This window comes from Lepidochelys olivacea (genome assembly GCF_965140295.1).
Source record: "Lepidochelys olivacea isolate rLepOli2 genome assembly, chromosome: 1".
Classification (NCBI taxonomy): Eukaryota; Metazoa; Chordata; order Testudines; family Cheloniidae; genus Lepidochelys; species Lepidochelys olivacea.
In genome coordinates, this window is record NC_140411.1 from 219,903,384 (window position 1) to 219,917,187 (window position 13,804).

Here is a 13,804-nt window from a genome sequence, read left to right on the forward strand (position 1 = left end):
AGGGGCAGGGGTCTGATTCAGAAGTGAGTGGCAGGTATTTCTTCAGTGCTGGCTGCATGATTTGCCCACATTTGGTTAAAGATGATACTGATTTATTTCCCAGCATTGGATTCTGGGGGTCTGAAGCTGTAGCTGGTATGATTGATCATTCCCACAAAGTAAGCTGAAAACTTCTTGCATCTGTGAAGACAGTCTTGAAACAAGTGGCACCTAAACTAACTCATCACTGCAACTGACATCTAATTTAGTGCTGTCGAGAGAGGAATAATTACCTGGCTTGCTTTGCACATTGGTACTTCTGTTGCTACAGTTCAGTATGACAAATGCCCTTTTTTTGGAAGTCTCATTGTTGATTCCTGTTGACTGACTGTTTTAGTCCTGTCAAACCAATATTCTTCAATAACTATTAATCCCAAATCCTACTGTTCAGTTGTCTTTTTTTTTTTCTTTTTCAGTTTCAGCCCATTTTTCTCCAGTTTGTCTTATAGTTACTTTATATTTAAGCCTTTCTCTGGCTGAACTCTGTGGCAGCTTCTGGGTGGTGTGCTGCGTCTGGCAGCATTGATATTACAGTGGAACATCAGCACTACAGAGTGACATACCTGATGTACTGGGAAGTAACGGAAGAGCTTTTCTGTGCCTGCACGTAGCTAGTATGCTAAGCAGCAGGGAAAGGGTTAACCCTGTCCTCCCAAGGACTGGCAGTCCCTCCCAACTTTGTATCAACCCCTGATCTTTCTTATATATTCCCCATTCCATTCTCTCAGATGACAATTACATCATTGACTATTCACGGGACTGGAAATGGATCCCCTGTTGTACCTCCTTAGATACTTCCTCTTAGTTGACACTGAACCATTAATAGCTTCTCTGTTTTTTTAATTGTATACCCATTTTATAGTAGTTCTGTTGCATACACATTTCTCTAGTTACCCCATGAGAACACTCTGCAGAACCATATCAAATGCCATACAAAAGGCAAGCTATACTGTGTCATTACTGCATTTGAACCCAGATCTCCAGAAATAGGTCTAGAGAATTAACCCAAAATGTCACTTTAGGCCATTTTTATTTAATTTTTAATCTTTATTGTTCTGTTTAATGGTGTGCATGTATTTAAACTTCTGTCAACATTTTTATTGATGAATTGCACACATGAATTGCGGCACCGTTCACACAAAAAGGTAAGGAAACACAGATTTTGTTCATGTCATTTCTTTGTAAATAGGTCCCTGCAGGGTAATAAAAGGATTTAGTATCTCTGGCTTTATTTCAGCTAGCTTTTCAGTATTTCATTGGCTGTAGTCATAGACCTCACATACGCAGTATAAGCGCTCTCTTGTTTCTAATGCCTGTGGAAGTAGGGTACCTTTAAGGAGGGTTCTCTATTATGTTACATGTTTCTAGCTGCTGGTTCAAATTTCTAAAGCAGGATTTTTCTGATTACATGCTAAAGTTTGGATTTCTACTCCCCCCATCCCCCTTCACCAAATCTACTGACTATAATGCACAGACCGGTATTCTAGTGGATTTGTTAATGGTCCCAGCTACATTCTTTCCATTCTTTTCTCACAGGAAAATATCTGTAAATAACTCTCCGTCTAAAATTTCTTACTCTGCTAGGTTTTCTGTCACCCTCATGAACATTAGTGCCCCCTTTTATTTTCAGCATTAGAAAACCTCCAAGAATAATCAACCCCTAGAATGTGATGATGGATTCGTCTCATTTGGATCGACAAGAGGAGTGTGTGTTAAATGTGCCTTTCCCCCTACCCCTTTTTTAAAGCGGTGCCTTGTCACTTAATCACAGTGTGTGTTATAATTAAAATGGTTTCCCCCACTAATCTTTTATATTAAACTAAGTTTGATCACTGGATCCCTAGTTTTTTCTGGCTTTCCTTTCTGTTTAATGTTTGAGTCCTATAATGTTTGGTTTTAATGAATTCAAGCACATGTAGTGTGGTTTGAAATCTTATGTTTTTCAGGGTGAAATCCCTGACTTTGTTGAAGTCAGTGGCAAAAATCCCATTCACTTCAGTGGAGCCAGCATTTCACCTTTAATTTTTACAGTGCTATATCTCTTCTTCTTCTTTTTTTTTAAAGAGCTGTCCACTTGAGTTTGAGTATGAAATATTTGCAGTGCTAGTAGTAAACATTAAAGCCAGAGGTGTGATCAGAAGCAGTTCTCCCTCCCCCCCGCGCCAGTTTTCTGTGATAAAAATTCATATTATTCAGTACAGTTTTCTCTCATATTCCTAGATAGCTGGAATGTGGTTCAGATAGCTGGAATGTGGAATTATATCAACTGATCTGCAAATGAAGCCAACATTTTTGAACATTTGTGCCTAAAGTTTGGCACCTGAATCCATATTTACGCATCTTTTGGGAGACGATTTCAGTGACAGTTGTGAATACTTCGCACCTTTAGAAATCAAGCTTAAATATGGACTTTTGTGCCTAGCTTTAAGCAAACAAGTTAATTTTGGCCTTTAATAACCATAGTTGTGTCAATAACAATTTCTGACCTTTACCGTTCTTTGTATAAGATGTTTTGGTTTTTAACACTTTTTTAAGGTGAAATATTGATAATGTCTGCATGTGATTACCAGTTGCACAATTAATATTGTATATTGTGCTAGTTAGTTTTCTAAAAATACTTTAACTGAGCTTTCATAAATGTGTGAAAAAATTTACAATATAAATAATCCCAGTGTCTGTTGGAGAGTAATCCAATTTGTATCCATAATGTCTATTCTTTAAACTGCTTAATAACTTGTAGGACAAAGTTCTCAAAGTACGTTATTGAAGGTAATATGCTTCCCACTCCAAATCAGAGCTTGTATGTGTATACGAATCCCGTGATGGGACAGACCAAGAGAACTCTAGAACACTTGTTGTAAAAGTGGCAGCCATCTGCCACTATCTTCATTAAAAAGAAAAGGAGTACTTGTGGCACCTTAGAGACTAACCAATTTATTTGAGCATAAGCTTTCGTGAGCTACAGCTCACTTCATCGGTTTCCACAGTATGCATCCGATGAAGTGAGCTGTAGCTCACGAAAGCTTATGCTCAAATAAATTGGTTAGTCTCTAAGGTGCCACAAGTACTCTTTTTCTTTTCGCAAATACAGACTAACACGGCTGTTACTCTGAAACCTATCTTCATTAAAATACCTTTGAAGTTTTACTTCTTCCACAAGGCCAGCACATGCTAATTTGTGTCAGTAAAACTCACATGCTTAAAGCTTGACTCCTCAGGAAGTCTATGCAAGTTTTTTCCATTGAAATCAAGGGGGGCCAGGATTTAGTTCCCAAACTCCTAGCTAGCACCATCCTCTAAGATTCCAAGTGTTGTCTATTGAGTTAGACGGCAAGCTTGTCAATGCAGAAACTGTCTTGTACAGAGTGCTGTACCGCCCACCCCGGATCAGTTGGCACCTGTTAGAAAAATATGTGCTGATTGAGGTCTGGTTCGCTTGAGGGCTAGAAACTTTTATTTTTAAATTAAAGCTGAGATTGTATCACATAGATTCCAGGAGCCGAGGCTTTAAGACAAAGCCAGACATTGTGAGGCTCATGGTAAAATTGCAAGAGTTGGCAGCACTAGTTACCTTTGTGCAGATCCTCATTTTCTGGTTGGTAGCCCGTTTGGGCTAGCAGGATCTTATTTTTGATTGTAATGTTTTGTATTGATTTTATTCACACAGTGCCAGCCAACTGGGGTGTTATAAATGTGCTAAATAAATCTCCAACCATTTAGTCTGCAGTACAGGCTAGGATCAAGAATCGGTAGTTTTCTAAGTCACATTATCATGCAGAATATCCAGCACTGTGTGATTTATGCCCAACATGCTGTAACTTAGAATAAATTGAAGACTTTTATTTTGAACTGCCACATCCCATATATTAAAATGATTATAGGGTGCTGACTAGGCAGCACAATTTAATAAAATGAACGAGTGAATATTAGTTGAGCCTTTTGTTCAGGGTACAGCTATGTTATTTAAAAAAAACTGCACAAGAAGATGAGGTGCTGTCAAGTGATGGATCACAACAGAGGATTTGGGAGCAGTTGTCAGTAGTGCTCTCAGCGGTTTCTCCTTCTTCTAATAATGTATCCCTACGTGATGAAATAACCAAAAGGAAAATCGAGATTGCATAAAATTCCTGTTGCTTCTGCCTTTTTGTACTTTCCAATCTGAGACACTGAACACTTATCCAGCCTGAAATGATAGACAACACAATTGACTATTGTTTGTTATGCTTAGTGTTAGTATTTTTTTTGGTGGGGAATAAAACATTTATTTATAGCATAGTAGCGCCTAAACGCACCAACAAAGATCATTGGCCCCCAGTACTAGGCACTGTACACACATAGTAAGGGTGTGTCTTCACTGTAGATGATCACAGGGGATCAGCACTTGGGTGTGAGTGGCCACACTGCAGAGCCAGACTCTAGTACGTCCACTGAACTGTGTCCACACTGGTGCGCCACTCACTTGTGTTTGTTGTTAGGACCCCTGGGGCACATCCCAGGGTTCTTTGTGGGGCAGTAGACTGAGCCGCTCTGATTATTTCCCAGTGAATTGTAGGAGAACTTGTCTGTCCTTTTGGGTACACGGAGCGGGGGAATTGTGGGAAGGTACTGGAGGACTGTTGGCCCGTGAGTGGTTTAGCCTGAGTCCTCACTGTAAAATGGGCGGTTATCAGCCCGCCTGTAAGCAGCAATCGGACTTTAGCCTATAGACCCAGGATGGGCCAGCTAGCCTGGGTGTAAAGCACCACCAAACTCGGGTCAGAGGCTTTTCTGTGTGCATGAGAGCCAGATGAAGGGCAGTGCACCCAAGTAAGAGCCCGAGTTAACTTTGCAGTGAGGACAAGTCATCCAAGAGAGTCCTTGTCCCAAAATGCTTACAGACTAAATAGACAAGGCAGACAAAAGGTGGAGCAAAGGAGGTATCATTATCCCTGTTTTACAGGCGAGGAAACAAGGCACAGAGGGATTAAGTGACTTGCATCAGGTCACAGTAAATGAGGAGTACACCCTGGATCTCATGAGTTCTAGTCCAGTTCAGTAGCCACAAGAACTTTCTCTCAAATCACTCCTGCAGAACAGGAATTTTTTTTAATGGAGCTCAGAGGGTGCCCAAATGTTGCTCAGTCAAGATCCACATTGGTGATCGATCAGAAGCCTTGTGTCTGTACATCATACACATAAGGTGGAGTGAGGTGCAGCTGGGGGAATTCCCTGGCAACTCCAGTGAAGATCAAACACTACATTCAAGGCCTGTTGGTTCCCTGGGCAGCACCTCCATATTAAAGGTCAGGGTAGCCCTGAGTGCAAGTAGTGTGCCAAGCAAAAAGCATGAGAGGAAATTGCCCCCTTCCACACTGTCCCACTCACCTACCAATATGAGCGTTGGAGTGGACTTTCTTTGTACCTTTCCTTTAAAGCATTAAAGAAGGGCAAAAGGCTCTGAGCACCATTTTTGGGTTTACCAGACCTCTAACAGTAATGCTTTTCAGATTGGTATTACATTGACCAGAGGAATACCTAGTTGTAGAAGATAACTGTGGCATTTGATAGGGTTTGGTAGCAAACTTTCCAGTTAAAGTTGCAAGCAGTTTATCATAACCCCTGCCTAACGTTCTCTCATACTAATCCCCAGATTTTTTCTCATTTACTGCATTCAGTAAACTCTGACCTTTTGTTTAGGAAAAATAAATGTTTATCTTTTTCAGTTGTGAGATAAACAGATGTGCTGCTGCCCTGTTACCCCAGCCTTGCAAACTATTTCCAGTCAACAGTAGCTGTGGTGAAAGGTAGGACTCCATCCCTCTCCAACCCCATTCATTTCAATGAGCTGTGTAAGCTTGAAAGCTTTATTGGAACTATGTTGAATTCTTCATAGACAATTTTGTTCTCTTTTTCTTGAAAACAAGCAAGCAATAGAATTTACAAGCTATGTCAATGCTATGTTAAAGGGGACCTGCAAAGGGGAGGAAAATCATGTTTGTGTACATTTTTTCCTGGTTTATAATGTATAAAGAAGTCTTGAAAGCCTTTAGATTTTTTTTCTCCCTGATTTTTTACGTTAGAAATTCAGTTCTTTTCTACCTTGCAAGAATCTTTTGATCAGTAGAGAACGGGTAGCGTACCAAAGAAGTTGAAATTTAGTTAAATTAGAAAGAGGGTTTTTTTTTAATTCAGGCTGTTTAAAAAGCTGTACACTCTGTTTTTAATACCTATGTAATGCAAACACTTTAAAACATTGGGAGAAAATAAATTTTTGTTAAATTAAAGGGAGTCATGCAAGAAAGGCTTCCAGCAAAACAGGGAATATCAGACTTTTTCTTCCTGCTATTTTGAAAGTATTAAGAAAGTAAAACATTAAAAAATCAAAACCCAGAAGACCAAGCTTGTCTTATTTACATCATAAAGAAGCAAAAACAGGCATAACACACTTTTAAAAAAAATTGCAGATAACCTGTAAGATTGTGTACTTTAACTTGCACAATTCCTGATTCATATTGTGTTGCTCTAGAACCTTAACTTCTCTACTTTCTATCTTTAAAATGAAAAACAAAACCAAAAAACCCTGTTCAGTCTTACTGCTGCATTGTCGGGTTTTTTTTTTTGTTTGTTTTTTTTTTGCATTTAATAGATTAACAGGAACCTGCTGTAGTGTCTGAAGTAGCAGAAAGAATTAATTTCTGGAACCCCAAATATACAGATGCTAAAACACACTCCTTAGCCATTATTTTAGACCTACCTAGCTACCATTTTCCCACCAGCGACTTCAAACTAGAATGATGAGGACACATGTGGCAGCAGCCTCTGCATTCCTGTGTTCCAACAGAATCCCATAAAGTGAGGTATCCATCTGTAATTCAAAACGTTAAGAGGGATCCAGCTGAAGCAGTGGAAGGTCCCACTTCTGGCATTTGTGCAGCAGCTGCCTGGGCATTATGCCATACATCAGAGGCATTTTACAGTCCCTCTCCGTCCAGCCCAAAGCCTTGACTCCCTTCCCCCTTGCTATATCAGATGCTTCAATAGAATGACCAAGCTGAGCCGTGTGAACTTTCCAGAGTGGGGATAGTGGTGTCGTTTTGGAAACGTCCCAGCTTTATTTTTCTGAGTTCAGGGCCCCCAGGATGCCGGTGACCCTTTTTCTTCTCTCTGTCCATCCAAAACCCTTGGTCACTGACTAGACATTAGACTTAAATGTTAATTTAAAAAACCTTTTCTAGCTCATCTTACTCAACCTCCTTTTACTTGGAGCTGTATTATCCGTAATCAGATTATATTCAGTCCCCTTCCAAATGAAAACCATAGAAAGATTCGTAGTCCTGATCTGTCTACATTACCAATAACTCCTCAAAGTAGTGGTGAGATCCAGGCCTTGGAGTCAGTGCCTCCTTATCAAAGCTTTTTTCCACCAACAAATATCTTCTCTGAACTTGGGCTTAATTTAAATAACTTTTCACTTGGAGATGTTTTAAATGGTGGTTTGGATGGTTTTATTAGCTGCTCCCTTAATTTTCTGAGAAGTTATAACCAGAAGCTTATGTACCATCGGTCTGTCTTTTCAGAAAAACTTAAAGAAAAATAAAAATCTTGTTAGCAGAACCCTTAAGAACTTCTGTACCAGAGAGTAGCTGTTAGTGAGCATATCTGATGAGGATCTTGCCATCAGGGAAAGATTGTCTCTTATTTTCTAATAAAATCATCATATTGCCTTACTTGCGTGAATACTGTAAGGAAGACCGGGAGGATTTAGGATTTGATGTATAATGCTACTTTTTATATTAATGCACATTGATATGACGCCACTGCTGAGAATTTTTTTTTGGTTATGTTCAAAGTGTGCTTCAGATATCGCCGCTATTTATCTGAGTTACTATACACTGAAGTGAAAAACTACTGTGGTAAAATGGACATGACAGTAATGGTGTTCAAGAATATCATAAATCTAAAGGATGGAAGAAACTTTCCGGGGCACCTAGTCCAGACCCCGGCATGAAATGGGATTTCATTTACAAAAGCTGTCTAACAGCCTCTGAAACTTTTCAGGTGATAGAGCATCATGGATGATTCCAATGCCTAAACTCCCAGTAGCCATGCTGCCTTAGATCTCTCCCCAGATGGATAATTTTTCTGTCTTAACTTTGAGGGGGAAAATCTAAGAGGGCTAGACAGTTCATGTGATCAATAATGGGCAATAATAGAGTTCCCGTATCTAAGTCACTTGTTTGCATCCAGCCTAGGCTGGTAGTGTCTGAAAGATAGGGCCCTCTGATGGGTTTTTGGTGGTCTGAGAGAAATGGGTTTCAGTCCAGACCATAGTGGACGGGGACTGCAATTCAAAAAACCACTCACTTGCTGCTTTTACACCCTTACTGGCGGTTTCGCAGAGATGGCCTGAGTGGGCCATGGAGACTGAGCTCTCTCTGTCTAATGTTCCCTCTAATTTGTTTCCTCTGTGCACAACAAATGACTGCCATGGCTCCAGGTTAAAATCGAAGGGCTGGTCTGCACGCAGTTTTTGTACCACTGTAACTATGTTGGTGTTATAGTTAAACTAATGTTATAGTTAGTGTTACAACCCCTAGTGTGGATACAGATATATTGGTATTATGGGAAGACGCTGTACCACTCTGTTACACCAAAAAACGATATGAAAAATAACATTCTTACGGTTGCCAAGGCAAGCACTCAAAAGTTGGGAAATGCTAGAATTAAGGCTGCTTGTGCAACCTTTATTCAGCCTCCTTGTACAGATGCAGTAAAATACATTCTTTAATTAAGTGACCACATACTATTGTTTCCCCAGGACCACCTCATTCAGTGCACAGGATGGACAGTGCTCACTTAGTGTGCAGCTGACTATGAATTTGTTTTTGCCCCACTGCTCAATGGATGGCCACAAGCCTTATTTACTGCACACTATCCAACCCCTGCTCTGAATACAGTATTAGTTTCCTAACAGGCTTTTCTGTGGGGCTCATTAATATTTATGAAGCACTCAGACACTAATAGTAAAGAATTTATTTTGATAGCACCCGAGGAGATGAGTATGTATTGTCCCCATTTTAGAGATGGGAAGCTAAGGCACAGGAAAATTAAGGACAAAAGTATCTACTAATATAGGGTGCCTAATCTGGGATGCCCAGGACCTGATTTTTCAGAGTTCTGCACATTAGGTAACACTTTATATGCTCAAAGCACAGATCCCATTGACTTCAGTTGCAGCTGTGGGTGCTCAGCACTTTTGCAAATCAGACCTCATGATCTCAGGTCAGGCACGCAGAAAATGAGGAATACACAATTAGTGACCACATGTGAAAAGTTTGGTTGAAGCAACTTGCGGAACATCACAGAGGAACTCTGTGGCAGAGACAGGATAGAATCCAGTTCTTCTGGGCAGCATTCAGCTGCTTTTACTATGAGATCATCCTTTCTGTTTCTGCAATCCCCTGCCTCATTCACTGAACATCTTCCAACTTCTGCAACAGATGAGGCAGGTGTTCGATAAACCAGAGTTTTTCAAACTGTGGGTCACGACCCAGTATTGGATCACGGCATGTAAGGCACTTGGTCACCTTGCTCTGGTCAGCACTGCCGACTGGGCCGTTAAAAGTCCCTTTGGCAGTGCTGCCCAGATAAGGCAGGCTAGTATCTACCTTTTCCGACACTGCACTGTGCCCCGGAAGTGGCCATCAGCGGGTCCGGCTTCTAGGCAGGGGGGCCAGGGGGCTCTGCTCGTTGCCCCAGCCCCGAGCACTGGCTTTGCACTCCCATTGGCCAATTTCCGGCCAATGGGAGCTGCAGGATAGGGGAAGTGCCTGTGGGTGAGAGTCGCGTGAAGCTGTTTGCACGCCTCCGCTTAGAAGCCAGACCTGTTGCTGGCTGCTTCCAGGGCACAGCGCGGTCCACGGTGCCAGGACAGGCGGGAAGCCTGTCTCTGCACTTCGGCTGCGCTGCTGACCAGGAGCCGCCGAAAGTAAGTCCACGCCCCAACCCTGTGCCCCAATCCCCTGCCCCAGCCCTGAGTCCCCCCCCAACCTGGAACCCCTTACTGTGCCCCAATCCCCTGCCCCAGCCCTGAGCCTTCCCCCCCCCCAACCTGGAACCCCTTACTGCACCCCAAACCCCTCATCCCCAGTCCCACCCCAGAGCCTGCACCCCCAGCCCAGAACCCTGACTCCCCTCCCACACCCCAATCCCCTGCCCCAGCCCAGAGCCCCCTCCCACACCCTGAACCTCTCATTCCTGGCCTCACCCCTGCACCCCAACCCTCTGCCCAGCCCTGAGCCCCTCCCACATCCCAAACCCCTCATCCCCAGCTCCGTTGGGTCGCAGGCATCAACAATTTTCTTCAACGGGGTGCCCAGAAAAAAAGTTTGAAGACCACTGCAAAAGTCAACAGCCTCCTTCACTACACAAACCTATTTCATCCCCATCCTGTACACTGAACAAAGCAGAGATCCTGTGGAAAAAATAGTGTATGAACATGTAATTAAAGAATGTATCTTAATGCATACACATAAGGGGCCCCCATTAAGGTTGCACAGGCAGCCTTAATTTTGGTATTTCCAAAATGTTGAGTACTTGGTTTTGCAACGTTTATTTTCTTTTAGTATACTTTCTTTTTGGGTGTAATTTTCTAGGATTTTTAAAAAACAAACTGAAAAAAAAATCACTCCTCTGGCATCATATTGACATCCACATGGTTCATCAGCATGGGAGCATTTAGATTCACCGCACAGATCTCTGCCTCTTGAGCTAACAGAGTAACTGATAGCAGTAGTGCGTTGTCATCTTCTGTGAGAATCTGTGTGGACCAGCACTAGAGGGGGATGAGATACACTCTTTGGCAGGGGATTTCACAGATATTTGCTGACAGCAGAGGAAAGTTGAGACTTAGACATCTTGGGTTCCATTCCAGGCCCTGTGGGAGTGTGCACTTGTGGTTACACTCTTCTGTCCATTCCCCCTGAGCTTGTCATCTTCTGCCCCATCCCCTCCAACCTGTCTCTGTCTCAGTCCTGTCTCTTCCCCACCCCGGGCTCCTTTTTCCAAACCCACTTGTCTTACCTAGCCAGTCCCAGTCTCTGCTCTTTAGGCTTGTCATCGTCCAGCAAGTACTAGTGTCCACTCCCCATCCTAGCCCCTTTCACTTTCTCTTTCCCTCTCTGCATACCCCGCCACCCCCACTTTCACTGTGTGTGTGTGAGAGAGAGAGGGTCCTTGAAGTCCTTCTCTGCTCCCCCATCTATCACCTCTGCAGTGGCGTTAACAAGAGCAGCTGGGACAAGGGCTGTGTTTGCAATCTGATGAATTTTAAGTCTGCAATAGCATCTGACAGACTAACACTACAAACCTAGGTCAACTTACAGTTACTGCGATGGTGCATGTCCGCACTACCCTCCTTGGGTCGGTAGTGTGTGTCCTCACCAGGAGCTTTCCACCAAACTAAGAGGGGCTTTGTGGGGAGCTGAGAGTCCAGTCTGGTTGACCCACAGCTCCCGGGCTCCCGGCAGGCTGCCCCCTCCTCCCCGCTCCCTGTTCCCTCAGAGGGAGTAGGGGAAGCCTCCCAGGGCTTTTCCCCTACCTGTTTCCCGCCGAGAGTGGGGGGAAGACACCTGGGGCTTCTTGCCCCACCATTCCCTGCTGGAAGAGGAGGAAATCACCTGGGGCTTCTCCCTAACCGTTCCCCCTGGGCATAGGGGGAAGCTGCCCGCCTGGGGCTTCTCTCCTACCCGTTCCCTGTCAGGAGTGGGGGGAAGCTGCCCGCCCGGGATTTCTCGCCCCCCTGTTCTGAGCTGGGTAAGCCGCCCAGGCTTCTCCCCGCTGGGGAGTGGGGTCCAGCTGCACTGGCTTCTGGCCTCTCTCACCCCGCCTGTTCCCTGCTGGGAGCTGGGTAGCCTTGTCGATTTCACGGCTCACCAAGTTGTGAAATTGACAAGGCTGCCCAGCTCCCAGCAGGGAGCAGGTGGGGGGGGGGCACTCAGCTCACAGCTGGGAGCAGGGTCTGAAGCTACGCCTGCTTCTCACCCCGGCTCCCAGCTGGGAGCAAGGTTCAAAGCCGCCTGGTCTTTGGCTCCCAGCTGGAAGTGGGGGAAAGCCCCCCAGGCTTCTCACCCCGGCTCCCAGTCAGGAGCAGGGTCCAGCTGCCCAGCACTCCAGTTTATGGGCGGGGGGGGGGAGCTGGGTTCTAGACAGCCAATGTAAGGGGGACAGTGTCTATACAGACACTGCGTCACCCTAACTACACTGACATAAGCCTTATGCCTCTTGTGAAGGTGGAGTGATTATGTTGGTGTAGTAGGGCACTTACATTGATGGGAGGAAGGCTGTAGTGTAGACACTCACATAATTAGATCGACATAAGCTGCCTTATGTCGACCTAACTGTTTAGTGTAAACCGGCCCTTAGTTGTCACAGTCCGTCTGTGAGGTAGGTAAGTGCTGTTATCAAAGTTTTACAGATGGAGAAACTAATGCATTGCAAATGAGGTCAACATTTTCAAATATGGCTGTACTCCATAAAGATAATTAAAAACAAGCTAGGGAGTGCTTCAGTGAAACACCTACCAAAAGAAACCTTAACAGGAGGGAGATGCCCAGTGAAGGGTTTCTCCTTACTACCCATGTGTTGTGTTAACCACTGATGTACTCCACTCCCCCAAAAATAAGTCTCATGCACCTCTTCCATGTAAAAAAACAACATGTTACACACACTCCCATTATAAAACAAAACAGCACTTGGCTTCAACTCCTACTACAGCAAAAGGCTGGGATTTGCCCAAAGATTTTTTTTTCCCATATGTTCCTTCATCCTCTTTAAATATAAAATGCATCAGTAAAGTGTTAGGATTAGTTTGTTAACTTGCCCCCAAACCCTCTGTCTGGCCCTGTACATAGTAGTGTGATCATGCATTGAAAAGTCAGTTGCATTTAGGGTAACACAAAAAATTGTTTCATAGGCCTTCTTGGCTCAGAGCTCCAACTACCCAAAAACACTGTGGAAAGTACAGATATAGGAATCTGTAGCCCTGTTATGCAGCCACCTCTGGGAAGGCATTAATTTTACAAAGCCATGCTGTCATTTTAATTAATATTGATGTTGCACTAACCAACTGACAGTTTCCTGGGATTCCCTTATTAAGGATGGTACTAAGATTGCTTTTCTACAGCAAACACCTCTCCAGTTTCCTCTGCTGGCTTCTCGTGAACATTTGGCTGAATGTTATCTGTGCTGCTGGCTGAAAAGTAGTTTTTTGGTTTTATTTTTTAAAATCTAGGTGTTCTTTCACCAGGCCCTTTATCATTTTGAGGTGGGTCACCCAAATCAACAACTAATGTTCCATTCTGCTCTTTATCTTCTTCCCAGAGGCTGTGATATAGCTACTGTGTATTTTTGCCAGAATAATTTCTTGATCCCTCTTATTCAACAGTTGCCTTGATTTTCTTCCTAAATGCATTGAACAAACCTATAATTGTGACATATTTGCCTAATTCTGTGTACTTCTGTGTTCTGCTGTTGTTCACCTAGACCCATTCACCAGTGCCTCTGCTGTAAAGAACCCATGTCTGCCGAAAGACAAAAATCCCTATGTAAATCACACACTATGGAAGCTCAGATTAGCACCCCACAGGCCTCTAACTCTTGAACTATAGAGGAACTCTGTCAGTCAGCAATAACAACAGATCCCTTATCCTCTCTGTGGGTTTAGGCAGTAACAGAACAATGTCGTTCGCTCATATACATATAAATACAGAGACCCAACATTACAACA

The 13,804-nt window shown here is 43.5% G+C and overlaps 1 protein-coding gene across 3 annotated transcripts in view; it reads left to right on the top strand.

Annotated features, from left to right (window-relative positions):
- TSPAN9 (tetraspanin 9) overlaps positions 1–13,804 on the top strand; it is a 262,785-nt gene that overhangs the window by 71,104 nt on the left and 177,877 nt on the right. For 2 of the 3 annotated variants that reach the window (XM_084623655.1, XM_084623656.1), the window contains exon 2: positions 5,742–5,822. The exons of the other annotated variant lie outside the window; for it this stretch is intronic. The gene's annotated coding sequence lies outside the window, so the exon portion shown is untranslated. The remainder of the gene's footprint in view (positions 1–5,741; positions 5,823–13,804) is intronic. 3 annotated transcript variants of the gene reach the window in all.